Source organism: Podarcis melisellensis (assembly GCF_964234715.1).
Source record: "Podarcis melisellensis genome assembly, chromosome: 7".
Classification (NCBI taxonomy): domain Eukaryota; kingdom Metazoa; phylum Chordata; class Lepidosauria; order Squamata; family Lacertidae; genus Podarcis; species Podarcis melisellensis.
Genome location: NC_138539.1, coordinates 27,304,856 through 27,325,224, shown reverse-complemented (window position 1 = coordinate 27,325,224; position 20,369 = coordinate 27,304,856). Strand labels below are relative to the sequence as shown.

At 41.7% G+C, this 20,369-nt stretch overlaps 1 protein-coding gene and 1 long non-coding RNA gene across 5 annotated transcripts in view; one reads left to right on the top strand and one right to left on the bottom strand.

Moving 5' to 3' along the window:
- The window catches only part of LOC309374728, a 76,391-nt gene that overhangs the window by 5,401 nt on the left and 50,621 nt on the right, over positions 1–20,369 (top strand). For both annotated transcript variants that reach the window (XR_014170687.1, XR_014170688.1), the window contains exons 2-3: positions 1,931–2,020; positions 2,935–3,001. This is a non-coding gene — a long non-coding RNA (uncharacterized lncRNA). The remainder of the gene's footprint in view (positions 1–1,930; positions 2,021–2,934; positions 3,002–20,369) is intronic.
- MMP16 (matrix metallopeptidase 16) overlaps positions 1–20,369 on the bottom strand; it is a 178,993-nt gene that overhangs the window by 150,091 nt on the left and 8,533 nt on the right. The window contains exons 1-2 of one of the 3 annotated variants that reach the window (XM_081919751.1): positions 13,449–13,481; positions 8,957–9,207 (exon numbers count right to left, since the gene is read on the bottom strand). The exons of the other annotated variants lie outside the window; for them this stretch is intronic. The gene's annotated coding sequence lies outside the window, so the exon portion shown is untranslated. Of the gene's footprint in view, positions 1–8,956; positions 9,208–13,448; positions 13,482–20,369 lie in introns of those variants that run through there. 3 annotated transcript variants of the gene reach the window in all.

Genomic DNA, 20,369 nt, shown 5'->3' with positions numbered 1-20,369 from the left:
CAAACCACCTAGAGAGTTTACAGAATACGCTTGAAGATTTTCAAAGAGGATATCCTCTTTAGGGTGGAGCAGGGACTAGATATCCCACACTGGATCTCTTCCAATTTCATGACTGTATAATAACTCTCAGCTTGCAAGGATTGGCAATTTACAGCCTGCAAGATTTTGTGTGATCAGAGGTCTGAGAAGGACACACAGAATGCAAGAGACACACATTTAGTGCATGAGAACAGATGCAAACACTGAGCACAGGCTTTTCGTGGCTTTCTGTACTATCTCAGCTATTGGGATGGGGAAAGTTACTTGTCCAAAAGTCTTTTCCAAGTCAAGTGTCCCTTATGTAAATTTCATTTTTCCAGCCCAATCATTTGAATGCAAAACAAACACAATGCAAATGGAAGAAAATAATCAATTATGTATCATTTGCAAACTGAAAGCAACAACAACAGTGAATACCAATTATATTCACTGTATTTATTTCCATTCTGGACCTTAATGAATAAGCAAAAATTGGCAATTCCCATTGGAATTCTCTGATATCTCTAGTATGAAGTCAGGCACTTACACAGAGGTGTGAATTATTTTAACTAGCAAGCTACCTGCTGAGTCAAATTCAGATTAAATTTCTTCCCTAGTTAATATAAATGACAGTGGGATGACTTTCAAAGTCCACTTACCACTCATCAAGGAGCATTTCATACAACTGAAGCCCCTTTTTAGAAGCAAACCATTCTGCTAGTAAGTGAGGGGGGAAATGGAAGGTTCTGGAAGAGTGAAAATTGGTCCATCTCTGAGACAAGCATAAATTTGGGCAGTGACCTCCATTGCATGATACCATGGTGTTGAAAAGGAGAGAACCAATGCTGAAGACATTTTCAAAATGTGGTGGGCCACTGAATCTTCTTCTGTACCCTTGAGACTTTTGTCTCTCCTTTCACACAGATATCAAAGATGCTATGGGATCATTGTTTTAACAGGGGCCATGATGATGTGGAACTGGCAGAATAATTTACTGGTTTGCTAGGCCAGCCCACAACTTCCCAAGCTTCAAAAAGCTTCTGTTCAGAACCTCCTTCATATACAGCAATCAACTGAGTGATGAGAACCCACCATTATATTTGCCTTTGAATACAGTAGTTACATTTAAAGGGGTATCTCAAATTGTGCAATCACTACTCATAGCAAGGAGATACATTGTGTACTATAGCACAAGCAACAAAATGTTTTTGAGAATGAAAAACTTGGTTTGAAATAGACACATGAGTTATTGGGGTTCAAATATCTAAAGGGCTGTCACATGAAAGATGGAGAAAGCTGGTTTTCTCCTACTCTGGAGGGTAGCACTCGAATCAATGGCTTCAAGTTACAATATTCAAAACTTTTTGACTGTAAGAGTGGAACAGTCCCTCAGCAAGTTGTGGACTCTCCTTCATTGGTTGATAAGCAGAGACTGCCATGAATGCTTTAGTTGAGATTCCTGCATTGCAAGGGTTTGGACTAGGTCACCCTCGGAGTCCATTTCAGTTCTACAACTCTCTGACTCTACGGCTCTAATCAAAAACTTCCTGCCAAAAGCACACTCAAAAGGCTTTTGTGCACCGAGTAGGATTGTTTATTCCTTTCCTTTATACAGGAAATATAATCAGTATTTTTGAAGCTGAAAAGTGTTTACTTAATCTACAGCTAACACAAAATATGTCTGCTGTGGTAAAAGAAAAGAGTGTTGTGCGCCTTAACAGAAACAGCTCATTCAACTTTAATTGAAAACTAAAGATATATAAACCTTACAAATTCTATTTCATTACTTCTTTCTGTTCCTGGTCCAAACCATTTGGGTTATGAACATCAGCCGAACAAAGGGGGGTGGGCAGAGAAAATGCGGCAACTTGGTGGTATCAGCCTTCCTTACTAGAGTATTTGTATTTTAAAGGTGTCCAATGGGCGTTTTAAAGTCACTCATCTTATTTTCTGCACATTTAGTCCTGAGTACTCATTTCCACTCCAGCAAGGTAAGTGTCCTGTATCTTATTATTATCCATCTTTTAGACTTTAAAATTTAGAGTGCTCACTACATTAAGTAGTTCTACTAGCTTCAAGTGGGATGTCTCCCAAAAACAGATAGACACCGTTTTTCCAGACTTTGAAATGGAAAGAAGTCAAAATTCCCAGAAGATGGTCAACTGAGGTTCTAAAAATATGACAGCTCCTTTAAAACAGGCAAGTAGCACTGGTTAGTAGTATCACAGTAAGTAGCATTGTGGCAGGGCTGGCAGCTAAATATTGCATATTTGTCTCCTACCCCCTCAAAAAATGGAATAAGCATGTTGGGCTCCTTTAAGAGGAAGGGAAGGATATAATAAATAAAACACAAATGTGAAATATATTCCAGCTCAGCCCACTCTTGCTGCAGGCAGCGACCTGTGCATCATTTGGGATCTGGAGTAGTCCGCCTGGAGGAAGGCCAACGGAGCTCAACTGGGAGACAACCTGATATATTTGGAATGCTGCCATTATTGCAACATATACAGTATAAGGAAAGGTTTATTAATATTTTGGTGGGTTTTCAAGCAAAAGTATTGAAATTATTATTAATTCCGCAATGAAAACTCAGGCACAAAGCCACACAAAACGCAAGTGTAGATTTCACGGCGAATTTTTCAGCTGCTGTGCAAGCCTGACTCTGCAGCTGAAAACTGAACAACAGTTCGGTCTTGCCCTCCCCCATGCTTCAGGGGAGTTGTCCATCTTTTACCCCCAAAAAATGCTCTGCAAACATTTGTGTATTTATTCACAAAGCAAAACCTACCAAAAATGCAAAACTGCTCTGGTAATTGAGGGCAGGCATCTTGGCACCATCATGGGGGCATTCAATCAGTACCATGTGTGTTCCTAGACGTGGGAATCACCAATCCACAGTGCCTCTGTCTTCCCCAGGTTCAAGCTTTTGTGGACTCAAGCCAGACGCAAGGATGGCAGCTGCTTAAAGCAGAAACATCTGGGTGTCATTCCACATGGGAGGCTGTTTCTGTGAGACGGTCTCCAACTCATCTCACATGCAAACACAGCCCCCGTCCACACACCTTATTTTTCTGGAACATGGGAGTCTTATGCTGGTGCAGTTCATTCAGACCAAACCATTTATTTATTTGTACATTTACAGAAATTGCATCCTGACCTTACGAGTTGTGGCAAGAGCTGTTCAACAATAAAATGGACTACAGTGGTACCTCTGGTTACATACGCTTCAGGTTACAGACTCCACTAACCCAGAAATAGTGCTTCAGGTTAAGAACTTTGCTTCAGGATGAGAACAGAAATTGGGCTCCGGCGGCGCAGCAGCAGCAGGGGGCCCCATTAGCTAAAGTGGTGCTTCAGGTTAAGAACAGTTTCAGGTTAAGTACGGACCTCCGGAATGAATTAAGTACTTAACCCGAGGTACCACTATACCTCATAAAGTGGTGGGCTCTCCTTCATTGAAGGTTTTGTAAACAGAGCTTTGGTGGCCATCTGTCAGGAATTATCTGGGATAGCTCAGTTGGTAGAGCATGAGAATCATGGGTTTGAGCTCCATGTTGGGCAAAAGATTCCTGCAATGCTGCAAGGGATTGGACTTGATGACTCTCATGGCCCCTTCCAACTCCATGATTCTATTAAGATTCCTGCATTGCAGGGGGTTGGACTAGATGGCCCTCGTGGTCCCTCCCAACCCTACATTTTTATGATTCTAGGTATTTCTACTCCCGCAGTAACTACAGTTTGTAACATGGAATGACAAACTGCTTTGTTTGCGTGCTCTCCCCGCGAGCAGCTAGCCCACCACTGACATAACATACAACTCAGCCTTCATCATCCAACAATTATACTAAGTACAATTATACCCAGCAATTATACTAATTGAAGATGGGAAGAATTCTGTGCATTGTAGAAATGGAGGCTGGACGGGTGGTAGACTGTCCTCACTCTTTTCTGTGTGCATTGGATACTTTATTGTTATGAAGCAACTGGGGATTTTGCTAGAGAGATTGTTGGGTGATGAAGGCTGAGTTGTATGTTATGTCAGTGGTGGGCTAGTCTTGGAACATAAAAAGAGACTTGGATGCGATTGCTGCCTTGTGCCCCGGAACAACGGTGTTCTGGTCCTCCTTTTTGAAGAGAATTGTTTGGCGCGGTGCGCAGAACTGTATGGCCATTGAAAAAACCAGGAAACTCATGAATCGGGCAGTGGCCCGTTGGGTGCGCTTTATGAATAGCCAAGTGATTTATCATGACCGTATCCGGATTGGCGACCAGGCCTTGTACCGGAATGACGGAGTGCATCTCTCAGACCCGGGGAACGACTTTTGGCTTGATAGTGTCATCATCAGCATTAGGGATTGGTTACAGCTGTGAGGGTATTGGCGGCGAGCCTCTTGGGCTCGGGTGGCGGTTAGGCATTGGAAAAAATGTGTTGTGGTGTCGAAGAGCTAGGTGTGGCCATCGCCTATGCCTTCAATAGTTTGGGTATTCCGTTAAAGGAATCTGGCGGTCGTGTATTCTGTCCGATGCCTGCTTGGCAGGAGGCCATGGCACGACCCTCGGTGACATCAGGGGAGAGCCTATAGTTGGATGAGCATCAACAGGCTCCACCTACTGGTGAATAAACCCCCCTTGTTTTAGACATCCAATGCCTAAGCCAATACCTTTTCACTGCTGTAGTCAATAAAGTTGTGGCCTTTTCTTGCCCATTAACCTTATATTTCGTGTCCTTGTGCATTCATTTCACATTGCGGGGGTCGGGTCCTCAAACCACAAAAGAGAACAAAGCAAAAACACTGAAATTGTTGCAGGGTAATTGTCGGGCTCCAAAGTGACCGACCGGCAAGTCATTGAATGAACAAAATGTTTCCTTCTGCCTCTCCTCACGGGCAAAATAAGAAGATCCTAGGCCAAAGTGAAAAAGAAAAAAAAAACGCAAAGCCTTCATAAAAGCAAACTGATCCTGCTGGCTAGCTGTTGCGAACCCCTGGGCTCATCAGCCTAAGCTACTGATGTCACCTTACCGCTCTCCTCAGCCACTCAGCGGGAGCCTGTTGCTATATTTTTCTCCAGCGCAGCTAAATAATTCATCAGGGCACGGTGCTTTGTGAACAGGCCAGATTGCAGGCAGCAGGCCAACGCCAAGGTCGCCATGGAGACATGCAAGCACCAGCCTCCTCCTATCCTGACCTGACAACGTGAGGCACGCAGACTATAATAGCACAGCCATACAGGTTACCAAGATGAATGAATCTTCTTCTTTTAATCTAAATGAGATGTGCAATATGCAACAGGGTCTCCACTGCTTCCTTTCCAAGGACTTTGCACCCAGTCCAAACAATTTGTGAAGCACTCTTTGTATCCACACTGGAACTGTTTTGTGGAAGACTTAGGCAGCCATCCTGACTTACAGTGGTACCTCGGGTGAAGAGCTTAATTTGTTCCGGAGGTGTGTTCTTAACCTGAAACTGTTCTTAACCTGAAGCACCACTTTAGCTAATGGGGCCTCCCGCTGCCGCCGCACCGCCGGAGCACAATTTCTGTTCTCATCCTGAAGCAAAGTTATAATAATAAAAAGAATTTATTATTTATACCCCGCCCATCTGGCTGGGCTTCCCCAGCCACTCTGGGCAGCTTCCAAAAAATAAATAAAAACTGTAATACATTAAACATTAAAAGCTTCCCTAAACAGGGCTGCCTTCAGATGTCTTCTAAAAGTCTGGTAGTTGTTGTTCTCTTTGACATCTGAGGGGAGGGCGTTCCACAGGGAGGGCACCACTACCAAGAAGGCCCTCTGCCTGGTTCCCTGTAACTTGGCTTCTCGCAGTGAGGGAACCGCCAGAAGGCCCTCGGTGCTGGACCTCAGTGTCCGGGTAGAATGATGGGGGTGGAGACGCTCCTTCAGATATACTGGACCAAGGCCGTTTAGGGCTTTAAAGGTCAGCACCAACACTTTGAATTGTGGAAACGTTCTTAATACGAGGTACTATTTCTGGGTTAGCGGAGTCTGTAACCTGAAGCATCTGTAACCTGAAGCGTATGTAACCTGAGGTACCACTGTACTTGGGAGCAAACTTCATTGAATTCAGCAGGGCTCATTTCTGACTAGACATGTATAGGACTGTACTGTTAACGGCTCTTTGGGAAAGGCCTTTTGGCGCAGGGACCTCCAGAACAAAATGGGTGAAACCATCATAAAGGACAGCAAAACAGGGAAAGCATTTAAAATCCCTAAGCTAAATAAATATACCTAGTACTGATTAAATACTAGGCACAAGTTTCACTAATAAGAACAACAAAAGGGAAGAAAATGTTACAGGAACTTTCATATAGATTTTCAGCTTTCCTGAGGGAAATAGCTGCGTGTTTTAATCATCAATTGCCTAGCCTGGTGGCTTCTTCTTTTCATTTTTTAAAAACTTGATGAGTTGAGTGCGTGCAGGGGACAGAGAAGAAAATGGGAAGTCAACTGGGCTGCAACACAACCTATGTAGCTGTAAATAAACAAAAAGCACAAAACCAATGGGGAAGATCAATGGTGGAATACATGCTTTCCATGCCAAAAGACCTCAGATTCAATTCCTAACAAGGCTCAGAAAGATTCTTGCCTGAAATCCTGGACAGCCACTACCAATATTGAGCTAGATGGACCAATAGACGGACTCAGTATAAGGCAGCTTCCTGTAAGGTTACTAAAAGAAACGCCATGGTGCGTTTGTAGCAGCACAACTGGACACTTTCATCTGCCCCAGCTGCAACAAAACATGTCACTCTCGTATTGGTCTCTACAGCCACAGCAGACGCTGCAATTTCCAACAATTTGACTTCACTCCCAAAAGTGCACTCCTCCATTGTCTCCCTAGACAGACAGACGGATGCCAATGACAACTGTTTTCAGTATTCCAGGTGAATGTCACCTACATGCATTACAATGAAGCTGGATATGTTACTAAACTCAATGAAGAATCCTGATTAAACCCAAGACTGAAAAGTGGCTGCATTACTCTACAACCTTATTCCTGCTTTAGTATTAATTATAATCTGGGTCATAAGAGATAAATTTACACACTGTTAACAGCCCAGTGGATTACCTTACAACCAAGCATATATATAACAGGATTGCAGCTTATTTGCACTACTTTTTGTATTTATTTCTATCTTGCCTTTTCTCCTTACTGGGACTCTGGGAAGCTTATAAGATTGCACCTCACTAGACACAGCAGACTTGCATCCCAGTAAATACAGTACACTGAGCTGCACATGAATTTTTTGTTTCATGCAAGCAAGTAACCATGGATAAACTTCTCTCCATCAGATCTTCAATACTATGCATCCAAGTGACTTTAATAAGACTAATATTATTGCAGGTATTTAAAACTTGGGCTTTACCTTCCAGGAGGAGAAATTATTTACACCACTGAAAATGGAAATTGCACCGGCAAATCTTCTGAAATTTGTACATTCGCCCTTCACTTTATTCCCCCAGAGGTTAAGAATGGATAGCATATAGAAGAATGGGTTCCCCTCCCCTTCATATCTTTTTAAGCACTGCTATAAATGCCTCTTCTGAAGTAGTCATGGTTGATTAAACTACAACTTAACTTTTTACCCTACAGTCTTTCTTCCCCTCAAGCGAGATATCATTTCTTTACATGAACTTGCTTTCCAGGCATCTCTTGACAACCTCTACCGCCCTTATAAAGAAAAACTCAAGTACATAGGCAGCGGCTGTCTTTAAGAAATTAAGCCAATATTTCTGCACTTTTTTTCGAGATGCTAATAAGTAGTTTCAATCACACTACCCTATAGCACTAGTAAGCAGATGACAGAAGCTGGGACCTTTGGTACAAATGCACTGACCGCTGCACAGAGATGGGATCTCCCTGCAGCCTTATTATTAAGCATAAGTTCTTAATTATTTTCAGTCACTGAAAATTAGAATTGGCTCTCTACACTCTACTATTACATTTTACCTACTGTATCTATGGTACATACATAATGACATCTGATGCCAACAGTCAATGCTGGCGAGTGGCATTGACAAAACCCTTCTAGCTTTGCATGATACGCAAACTTCTCCTTTAGCCATGGTATAAGAAAGGGTCCATCCGTCCCCAGATTTGGACTCCTGGGCTGGAAAGCTCTTTTGTCTAAGATCGTCCATTTGTCCTTATCCCATTGCCGCTTCTAATAAATCAATTGCTGGCATTCCCAAAAAAGTCTTTAGGTAAGGCATTTAGCCTCACATCCCTCCCCATGATCAATAATAGAGATAATACACTGAATTACCTCATGGTAAGATTTACAGCGTTTTACAAAACACTGTGAAAATAAACAAATCAGCAAGGTCTCTATAAATGCTAAGTGTTGTCATAATCATCACTGTAACACCTTCTAATCAGAAGCTTTCTCCAAATTCCTAAGCTCTTCAAAATTACCAAAGTTTAAAATAAGTTTTGAAAAATTCAGTGTAAAAAAACCAGCAGTATTAATATTTACGTCTGTTTGGCTTGTCTAACCCTAAGAGTTTTTAGCAGGTGTTAAAAAAGGGTATATCCAATGGGGAACCCTCAATGTCTGTGGCAAAACATATATGTGTGTTTGATAATAAGAGCCTACAGGATCAAAGTCACACAACTCCTATGAAAAAGGCATTCTCACATATAATATTTATTCTTGGGAAGCAGCGTTCAGGAGAATCTTGAAACAGGGCAGCCAACTGAAGTTTTTCTCTTTATTGTTTTAGTGTCATTGACACTGAACGTTATACCTCCAGCACTACAATTTGCCAAAACAAATGGAAGCATCAACAAACTCAACTGATACAAAATCTGTCTTAAAAAATTCCTCCAAAGCTGCTGTTTGCAGCTTTTGAGGGTAGATTTGAAAATGTTAAGTAGCTGGAGTAAGAGAGTAAGGCTACTGTGCTATATGAACTTACCTAGGAGTAAGCAGCAATAAATGCAGTGGGTAGATATGCATAGAGTTGCACTGGGTAGATATGCAGAAGGTTTTGCAGGAAATGATCATTCCCCCAGCACAAAGATCCTGATCTCATCTTGGGGAGGGGTGGAATAGATTATTAACTCTTTTTTTAAAAGCCCACTATGATAGTGCTCACTGATCTCCAGCATCACTTCAAGCTTGGCCCTCAATGGAGGGTGTTCCAATGGCCCTATTAAGACTTTCAGTCTGAAAGCAAGATAGAAATGTAAGTAAGCATAAATAAAATATAAGGCACTACACGGTTATTACTGGCAGAAGATGGTTGTGTTCAAACCATTTTTCTCTCAAGCAAAATCATGTCAGACCCTTATTTCTCGAAATGGGGAAAGACAACCTCACTTAAAACACCATTATTTCAGCAGCATGAGTTTTCATTAAACCATCCTCGCGAGTTGTAGTCAATGATAGTGCAGGAACAAAGAGCACTACCTGGTCACCTGTAGGCCAAACCTAGACTCCGAAGGGGCATTACTGACCCCTTAAGTCTGCATACTCAAAATTCTCCCTCTACTTTTCCTTTCCAGGAGCAAACATTTGGGGCAGTTGGAACAGGGCCAAGAAAGCAAAGGTTAAATAGAAAACCACTATAGTATCAGCAAAAGGGAACCAGGACATTGCCTCTTTGAGTGGGCAGAAGTATGAGCATTGGGATAGGAGAGGAATTTTATTCAGTTTGGATGTCAAGATGAACCCACCTAATTGTCACTTTCTAAAACAGTGCAAGAACTGAAACACAGCCATCCTTAGAAATTCACATTTCTCCAAATTTTGCAATGCATTTTTCCAGCCAGATATATACTGCATTTTTCCAGCCAGATATATACAGACATATACTGGAGTAAAGGGTTCATAAACATGCTATGACAACATTTAAAAATTGCATTATTTTGAGAAGAAACAGTTTTGCAAAAATGTGTTATTAGGCAAAATTGTACACAAATATGTCTATTAGGAGAAATCTGGATCAAAATGCAGATGAATTTTCATGGTAAATTGGTGTGGAAATGAGGAGAACTGAATTTAAGAATGATAGAATGAGAAACCGAAATAGAGAGATATGCTTATACCCAGCTGTGTATGCCTTGAAAATTCAGACAAGAGTTTTTATTTGCTGGTTATTAGCACTGACACATTACACATATCCTTCAGGATTTTTAATAATGAAGTAGGAAAATAAGGATGTATAGTGAAGCATTAGGAATAAAAAGGCAATGAATGTAATTACAAATGGGAACAAAGGATGGTGCATAAAATTTTAGCCCCAACCCTTCTGTCCTCAGTATAACAAAAGAAAATCAGAAACACTTTTAAATGCCCTTGATTGCAAAGCACTTATCAAGTGCAGAAAAGACCAAGCAAGTTCATGAAGAGATTCAGACTTCAGAGGCATATTTACATTTCTTGCACATTACTGATCTAATGAACAAGAAAGAAACTGAACATTCATCTCAATTTCAAAAAGACTGTTGAATATTTTTCCACACAACGTATTTCCCTTTACAAGGTCAGACAGGATGTGTGAGACTGACAAAAATTGTTCGCACAAGGTTAGAATGAAGTTTACGGGAGGAAAAAGGGTGACCAAAACAGAAACACAGTCCTGCAAGAATAGAATAAGGCATTAATAAATGTCAAGTAACAGGCCTGACTGGGTTTTATTTCTGGGCTATTTTATTGCACCTCCCAGTTCCTGCTGGGGGTGGAAATAAACCACAATCTCTGCCTTAGTATTATGCCCAAACCAGAGGTCATGATTTATTTTGCTCCAATCAAGCAAGATCAGTAAGCCAAGAACAAACTGTGACTACAGATCATAGCTATTCAGGAGTAAAACAAGCCATGATCCTGGTTCAGATGTAATATTAATCCAGGGATCAGAGTTTGTTTTCCACAAGCATGAGCTGGGAAGAGTGGAATAGAGCAAAACAGGAGTAATTCAATCACGTGTGGTAAGCCATAGGTTATGACATGCAAAGGAAGTCAGCCAGAGCTCAGCTGCAATCGTTCCTACCCATAAGGATAATGTGGCAATTCCCCACACTGAGATGTTAAGGGTTGAATATGCCCCAGGTACTTAGATGGATGACCTAAATTATGGGCAAATATATAGAAATCAAAGGAGTTGTTGGCGTGCTCAGTGAGAGAATAAAGTACATCATCTCTGCAGCATACACCTATTCTTGTTCCTACTGGCTGTTGAAAAGAGTGCTCTTCAGACTCAAACCTCTACTCCTCACATGGTGGTGTCAAATACTAGCATGCACCACAGGATGGTAAGCTTTGAGTTTGTTGATGCTTAGCTTTTGAATTTCCCCCCACCCCCAGAAGTCTTGCAAATTATACCATTGTAGTCTTTAAAAGTCAGCCCTCTGAAAAACAGCATGCAACAGCACTCAAAGGAAGCCCTTTGGCCTTTCAAAGCAGCAACTTTTAATAGCAGCAGGAATAATGCACAAGGAGAACAAAGCAAAATATTTTGATGCAGACAACAGACTGGAGCAGAGATGAGGCTGTCATTGAGTGGCCAGGAATTAATAACTGTGCCTAAAAGGAGCCCTTCATTTAAGTATTTATATTAGCTTTAGTAAAGAACCTTTTTGAATGTTTTAATGCTAACCATGGCTTATTGCCTCTACCCTGGTTAAGATCCCAAGTGTACCTCCAAATCAGGGTTAAGTGTGTTATGCTAAGTATATCAAGTACACCGCTTCTGTAGACACACCAGTGAAATCTGCTTGTCACTTTGCAATCAGAGAGCTGGAAAAACTGCCATACAGTGCAACCCTCAGCATGTTTCCTCAGAAATAAGTCCTTCTGCCTTCAGTGGGACATAATTCCAGATAACTGTGATGACTATCACTCAACATCCAAAACACCAAAGTGCTGCACCAACAAGTACAAAATGACCCCTCTGCAGCACCACAAATCCAACTCAATGGTGTATCGTTGGAAAATGCCGATCACTTCTCCTACCTAGGCAGTTATCTTTCTACAAGGGCCAACATTGATGCCAAAATCTAGCATTGCCTGAGAGCCAGTATGGTGTAGTGGTTAAGAGCGGTAGACTTGTAATCTGGGGAACCGGGTTCGCATCTCCGCTCCTCCACTTGCAGCTGCTGGGTGACCTTGGGCTAGTCACACTTCTTTGAAGTCTCTTAAGCCCACTCAGCTCACAGAGTATTTGTTGTGGGGGAGGAAGGGAAAGGAGAATGTTAGCCGCTTTGAGACTCCTTCGGGTAGTGATAAAGCAGGATATCAAATCCAAACTCTTCTTCTTCTTTTTCTCTGCGAGTGCAGCTTTCTCCCGACTGAAGTGCAGAGTGTTTGAGGACTGGGACATTCGCAGGGAAACCAAAATGCTTGTTTACAAAGCTATTGTACTACCAACCTTACTATATGCTTGTGAAACATGGACCACTTATAAACGCCATCTCCAGCTCTTCAAAAGATTCCATCAACGGTGCCTCCAAAAAAATTTACACATCACTTGGGAAGACAGGTGAACTAATATCAGAGCACTGGAAAAAGCAAAGGTCACCAGTGTTGAAGCAATGATTCTTCAACATCAACTTTGTTGGACTGGTCATGTTGTGCGGATGCCTGATGATTGTCTTCCAAAGCAACTACTCTATTCCAAAATTAAAAATGGAAAACATGCTGCTGGTGGTCAAAAAAAAAAGAGGTTTAAAGACTCTCTCAAGGCAAATCTTTAAAAAATGTAGTATAAACACCGACAACTGGGAAACACTGGCCTGCGAGCGCTCCAGTTGGAGAACAGCATTTACCAAAGGTGTCATGGACTTTGAAGACACTTGAATTCAGGATGCAAGAGAGAAACATGCTAGGAGGAAGGCACACTTGGCAAATCCACACCATGATCAACTCTCACCCAGAAACCCATGTCCCCACTGTGGAAGGACGTGTGGGTCCAGAATTGGCCTCCACAGTCACTAATGGACTTATTGTTAAAACCGTGTTTATGGAAGACAATCTTACTTGGCTACGAATGGTTGCCAAAGAAGAATTCCAGATAACTGTGATGAGTATTGCAGAGAGAATCAGCATTTGTTTTTCAGGCTAATAACAAAAATTATATACAGCTGCCTCAACCAGAGTTGTTCTTCACAATCAGGGTTCTAATACCCTGGGATTCATTCCATGGTTTGTTAGCAACTTGAATGGCTTTAAGTACATAGGGCATCTTGTTTCAGTTGAAAGAAAAAAATAAAAATAATGACTGAGCCCTTACACCCTTTAGAGTGCTATTAGTCGTCCCCTGCATTACAAATGCACAACGCACCTCAATTAGAAGCTAGGCCTTTGATGTTCTTGGTCAGTGGAAGTTGGTCCAACAGGGCAAATGGGGAACTGCCCACCAACTTCAGTCTGACCTCAGCCAGTTCCCATCTGCCTACCTTCTTACTTACATCCAGTCCAGGGAGTGGCCCTGGCTGCCATCTTCCTCCTCCTTAGTCTCAGTTTTGCCCTTGCAGAACTCAGCAGGGAGGAGGATGGGGGCAGAAGTATAATGTGATGACTCCATCTGTCTTTGTCTCTGGCTCCATCTGCTGTTGGGTTCCATGCCTTTTGCCCCACCAGTCCCAATGGACACCAGCCATCACTGTCACCAGTCCTATACCATGGAATACTCTTCTAGCAGAGATTTGACAGGCATCCTCATTACTAACTTTCAGATTTGTCTTGAAGACCTTTCCATGCCAACAGGCCTAATTTCCCGAAGATGAGCCTGACATTTTTACAATTATTTTGTATTGATGTTATGGTGTTTTATGTTCAGTTATATCTGCGTTCATTGCCGTACATCACCGTGATATTTTACGAGTGGACAGTTTAGAAATATTTTAATAAATGAAATAGATAAAATAAATGGGCCTCCTTCTTGACACTGATCCTAAATAATCCTGGCAAATATGCTGACAATTTATTAGAAACCAAACACTCACATGGGATACCAAACTATTCCTAATATATAGCAGAAATCCAGCTCACCAAACATAACCACACTTGGGGAAAACAATAGTTGTATAAATGTGTAACTGGATGTAGCATTGCAACCACAGTTTTTAAGCAAAAAAAAAACATTAGCTGCTTTGGATACAGGTAGCTAATATTAGAAACACAGCAAATGCATGAAGTCTCTGTCTTCCATGCCATCTCTCCCTCTCCCACCAAAATAAAAGTTGGGAATACATTATAAAGGTCAACTGGAGATTGGGCGCCTGAGGGAAATGGTAGGGACTGAAGAATGGAACAGAATGTGAATGAGGGAAGGATGTTCAGTTTCTGCTTGCCACAGTCCACATCCTATTCCTGGAACAACCTAAACAAGGTGAGTAACTCACTATGGACCCACTGAAGAATTGAGAAACCTGATGACCATCAGCTATGGTCCCAATTACCACAATCCATGTTGAGATACACCAAGGAATGACTGTGTTCTAATGAGATGGTCAGAAAGAATCTCATGCTAAATGGGAGCCTTCAGTTCTACGTTTAAAGGTCAGTGGTGCAATCCAGTGAGAAATTCTCCTGCACAACCTCCGCTGACACGAATGGCCTTTTATTCCATGAAGGTTTGTGCTGGATGACCTCTCTGTGAATAGCCTCTCTACTAATGACCTGTGAGGACAAGAAGAATTTCCCCCAGTTAGATCAGCACTGCTTTTCGACGCTGCCTTCTCCATCTTTCAGCATTTCCTGCACTGCTTCTAGAACACATTGCTTATTACAGTGATGCCTATGACCTGTTACTTCATGTTTTCAGGGACTGAAAAATCTGGATATAAGAGACAGGAATCTACTAAACTGAATCTTTATGTATTAAAGTATAATAGACCTTGGCTGCTCTGACAGTTCCTCTGCTCTTCTAAAAAGAGTCTCAAATAGAATTATAGAATCATAGAGTTGGAAGAGACCACAAGGGCCATCGAGTCCAACCCCCTGCCAAGCAGGAAACACCATCAAATAGTCCCCAAGCTAAAAAGTTATTAGTTCTTATTACAACTGAAAAAATTATTAATTAGTCAGTAGAGAAACATTTGTCAAAATATTCAGAAAACAGATCTACTTGGTTTTATTGTGGGTGCTGCTACTTTGCTAATGAAGCTCAAAACAATTAAGACCTTACAATTGTCCCCCTTATAAGCTTCATTGTAATAGCCCAAATCTCCAGCGAGTACCTTCCTTGTACTGATGGAGGACTCAAAGGAAGATCAAAGGAAATATAGAAAGTGCTTTCTGCTGCAGAATCTCCCCTCCCCTTTACCAAAAATTATTAGAAGTTGCTTCTGCATGAAGGGAGAAGACTGGTATAAAAATACTGAAGACTTAATCCAAAGAAGCTGGATTTCCCTGGAATTCATCTAGAATCAGTGGTTTAGCATCCTTCAAAATGGTGTGGAAAGAAGATGGGAAAGAATCAAAGAATGAGTTAGAAACATGCAGAACAAAAGTCCCATCTTCAAGAACTCAGAGTTAGGCTCTGCTGAGACAGCACAAAAATACTGTGCCCGCCAAATTCAGTATAGATCTATGGATTTGGTTTTACTCAGGACTGACCTGACCAACCCATCATCTGATGCACCACTCAACTATTCCACAATCTTTTTGATATGCAGCAAGCCTGCAACTTACGTGAGGGTTATGTTCCAGGAATAGCACCTAAAGCAAAAGTTACCTATAGTCAAAACATATTGGCCGCAATAGTATGCTGGCTGTTGGCCGTATTAACAATAAACAAACAAAACAAACATTGGGTGCTATGGTGGGTAGGGTTGTGACAGTCTTTTTTTCTGGGACACCTGCTCCCTTTCCATCCCCCTTTTTATTTTTCTCTTTTCTCCTTGCCAAGTGTGTAAAACCCAATGTGTGCAAGTTAAAATGTGCATAAGTTGTGGACTTACTGTATTCTCCATACTTACTTACTTACTTACTTACTTACTTACTGTATTCTTACTGTATTACCCTCTCATCTGCTCTTTTCGGAACCTAGTAACCAATGAGGGGTTCTCAACTATGAAGAACACCAAACAGTTTTTTCATTTTATACCTAAAAATTAGATCTGACAAAAACTGTACAATTGAAAAGATCTTGCTCAAACAACTGAAGCGGCAATCCTATGCAGACTTTCCTGGGAGTAAGACCTACTGAGCACTTCTCAGTAAATATTCATAGCATTGTGTTGTGAGCTAGGGATGGATGAGAAAGTCACTTCAGTTTTAAAGGCAAACATTCTAATCTAAAGCAATGCACAAATCCAAACACGGCTATCTTTTGGAATTCACTTTTCTCTGAATATTGCAATACTGTTCTCCTACTAAGTAATGTGTACAAAATGCATATACTAGGGCAAAGTGGATAATATTATAGATGATTGCCTTACAAAAATGCAGACATTGGGCAAAATTGCATACAAAATGTGTATATTAGGACAAATTCACACAAAAATGCTGGTGAATTGTCATGGCGACTTTTTAAAAAAGCAAATCCAGAAATGTGAACTGAAGGAAAATGAGAAACCAAAATTGACAGATGTTCCATTCCTACTGAGAACCTTCCCATTTGATGTAGCATGAAATGGGTGCACTGAAGTTATGAATAATTACAGAAGGGCTTTTGGTTTTTGCTGTGTGTGAAACAGCAGTGACCAAAGTTTTCTATTTGCTTTTTTACCTTTATTTCCTTTCAAGACCAATAGTAGAACTGCAGGCGCTTCACGAATGCCCCCTTTCCTCCTCCTTCTACATGGCTTCGGACCAGAAACCAAAAGAAACCTACCCATACCGGTCTAAATCGGGACAGATTTATATACAGATAGATATATGAAATCCGTGCTAGAAAACAGCTCACAAGCAAGTCCTTTAGAAAAAACAGCATTGCCGTTTCCCCTGAGCAAGAGCACAATGGTTCAGACTTCTCGTGGGAATCAAATGGTAACATGTGGTTTAGCGGCACAACTACTGTAGCAGTTAAGAAGAAAGAAACAATTTTGTACTTTAACAGTAATTCTCGTGTCAAAATCAGTTCCAAACTCCTCTCACTTGCAGTGGCAGCAAGCAGATTTTGCCAAATGCCTCTTCTGCACTGCAACCCTCAGAAACCTTGAGAGTGAAAAAAAGATTTCAAATCTTTGAAGGGCCCATCTGTTTTTGGATTGCATAGGAAGCTCTCTTATGCTGTGTCAGACTGTTGGGGTTCAGTCTAGGTCAGCACTGTCTATACTGACAGATAGTGACCCTTCACAAATGGTGTTTTTTGTTTGTTTGTTTGTTTGTTTGCCAATCCCAGCCCTACATAGAGTTGCTAGGGATTTAACTTGGGACTTTCTGTACATAAAGACTGAGCTTCAACTCTGAGCCAAAGCTCTTCCCCAATGCTTGGAGGAATACTTGACTATATGGATGAAGAAATTAAGTCTTAAGGTATACATACACCTGTCATATTATCCATCACAAAAACTCAGCCAAGGTCTGGAAACAAACAAAGAAATGATTTGGTGTAAACACAGAAATCATTACTACATAATTAGTGAAGTAGCAGTTCTAAATGTTACTACTAGCATTAATGCTAAATGTGAATTCTTTGAAGATGGGAATCCTTAAATAACATCACCAGTATGTTAAAATATGCTTACAACGAATGACAATAAGCAGCAGTGTGGTGTGAATGGTTGCCAAGCAACCACATAAGTGAAATAAACACCATCAAAATAGCATACAACCTCCGTTCAAAAGATAAAGCTCTTGGCACAATTATTTCTTATGAGCCACCCAGTGAACATATGTTATTGGGGGTGGGGGCTGTACAGTATTTTTTAATGTAAATTTTCCTAAAGTAATGTTGTCTGGAGATGTTATCAAAGGTCTACATTTTTGCAAAACGATAGTTGCAGACCCACGTGCTGTGAGCCCCCAACCCCAGACCATGCATGTATCTGAATAGCCTCTTGTGACAATGATCTTTGTTTCAAATTAGGCCACAACTATACTGATTACAGATGGCTTAGGCTTAGGCACTGGGCGTACCCTGGTCAGGGCCATCTTACCCATAGGCGCTAGAGGTGCAGGGCACCCAGGTGCTGGGCTCTCAGGGGCGCCAGGCCGAGAGTCCAGGGCCCAAGAGTTGAGTCTAGAGAAGAGGCCGCCCATCGGTTGGAGTGTCGCAGTGGGCTCTTCTGCTGCGGGTGGCTCTGCACCACGAGTTCAGGGGCAACTGAGCCAGCAAGATGCTGAGGCCAGCTCTGCCCTCCTGCGTACCTGGGACTGGGCAACCTGGGGGGGGGGATGCCGGGCAGATCTTTGCATCCTGGCACCACATATGCTTGAGACAGCCCTGAACCTGGTTCATCCAGCCTGCCTGCTGGAAGATTTCCATGAGGATTTCCATGAGGAAGTCTGCCTGCTGGAAGATTTCCATGAGTCTGAGTCAATGGCAAGGAAATACTATGACATACATCAAATTGGTAAGACACCCCAAACTTGCCTTTGGAGGAGTGCTATGGCCCTAGCCCCAACTGGGCATCCAGATAGGAGTGCCCCCTCCAGGATCCCTTTAATGGGATACCCCATTCTCTTCAAGGGGCAGCCAGAGGCTTACAACCTCCCCTCCAACTGTGACTTATTTGGACTTATATGCCAAAGTTGTTATGAGGAAGGCCAAACCCCCAGGACAGCCAACAGACCTGAAGAACAACCTACCTCCTGGTCCCAAATATGATGATGATCACAGGGTCCAGGTCGGTTCCTTCATCTCACTCAGCAGTGACAACAAGTATATAGATAAGGTTGATCCAGTTGACATCATATACTTAGGCTTTCAAAACACTTTTGGCAAGATACCTATTAGGGTTCTTTAAGGGTGTCAACAAGCATATCAACATAAGTGATTCGGTTGACATAGCATACTTGGAATTTCAAAAAGCTTTCAACAAATTATCTCACCAAAGTCTGAGTAGTCTGAGCAGTCATGGAATAAGAGACATTGCAAAAGGAAACACAGAGTAGGAATAGGTGAACAGTTCTCCAAATGGAGAGCTGTGAGGAAGGGGAGTTCCCCAATGATCTGTATAGGGACCTATACTTTTTAACTTGTTCAGAAATGAGTTACAGTTAGGGGTGAGCAGTGATGTGGCCAAGTTTGCTGGTGGTGCTAGATTGCTCAGAGTCCTTAAACAATGAGACTGTGAAGAACTCCAAAAGGATCTCTCAAATCAAGTGAATGGGCAGTAAAATGGCAAGTGCAATTCAATGCAGGCAAGTGAAAAAGGATCCACATTGCAGCCAAAAATTGTTTCACATACATGCTTATGGGGTCTGAACAGAGAAGAGTCTGACCAGGAATAAGACCTTGGGGTCCTAGTGGATAGCATAATGAGTGTTTCAACCCAAAGTGAGGCAGTTGTGAAAAAGGCAAATTCCATGCTAGGGATCATTAGGAAAGGACGTGAAAATAAAATTGCCAATAACATAACACTATTATACAAAGAATGTTGAGACTAGACTTGGAATACTGTGTTCAGTTCCGGCCATCTCCCCTCAAAAAGACTATTGTAGAGATGGAAAATGTTCAAAAAAAGGGCAACCAAAATGATCAATGAGATAGCACAAGTCCCTTAGGAGAAAAGTTTGGGGCTTTTTACTTTAGAGAAAAGCAAATAAGAGGAGACACGATAGACACATAAAATTTTGTATGGTGTGGAAAAGTGGTCAGAGAAAAGCTCCTTCCTTCTTTTATACCAGTACAATTCATGGACAGCCAACAAAGAAAGCTAAATGCTGGACAGTTCGGGACAGAGAAAAGAAAGTACTTCTTTACACTGTGCAACTACACTGTGCAAACTTGACTAGATCATGGATAGCGAGAGTTGAGCCCCTGGTCAAGAAGAACAATGTTGCAGGACCAGAATCAAGAAACCATTTCCAATCATTTTGGAAACCAGCTTCAATTTCACAATTTGAGAATAGGTCCAATAATGAGCACAGTTCCTTCTAACAGGCATTACTACCATCTCAGGGTGGGATGCATGAAGAAGAGCAATATGAAGACAGTTAATGTGCTCCAAAATTCATAAGAAACAGGATAGTCTTCACTTCTTCTTTTGAGTTTCCTGGGATGGTTTTTAATAAGCTCTCATTAGAATACTTCAGCATCCCAACGTCCTAATAATAACACACCAAAAAGGGAAGAGGGGTGTTGCTAACCCAATTTCTCCATACTTATTCCTAACAGAAATAGTGGCTCAAAAGCGCACACATAGCTTTCAGACTTTTACTTGGAATTAAGTCCCATTTAGTTCAGTGAGACTTACTTCCAGCTAAATGTGCTTTAA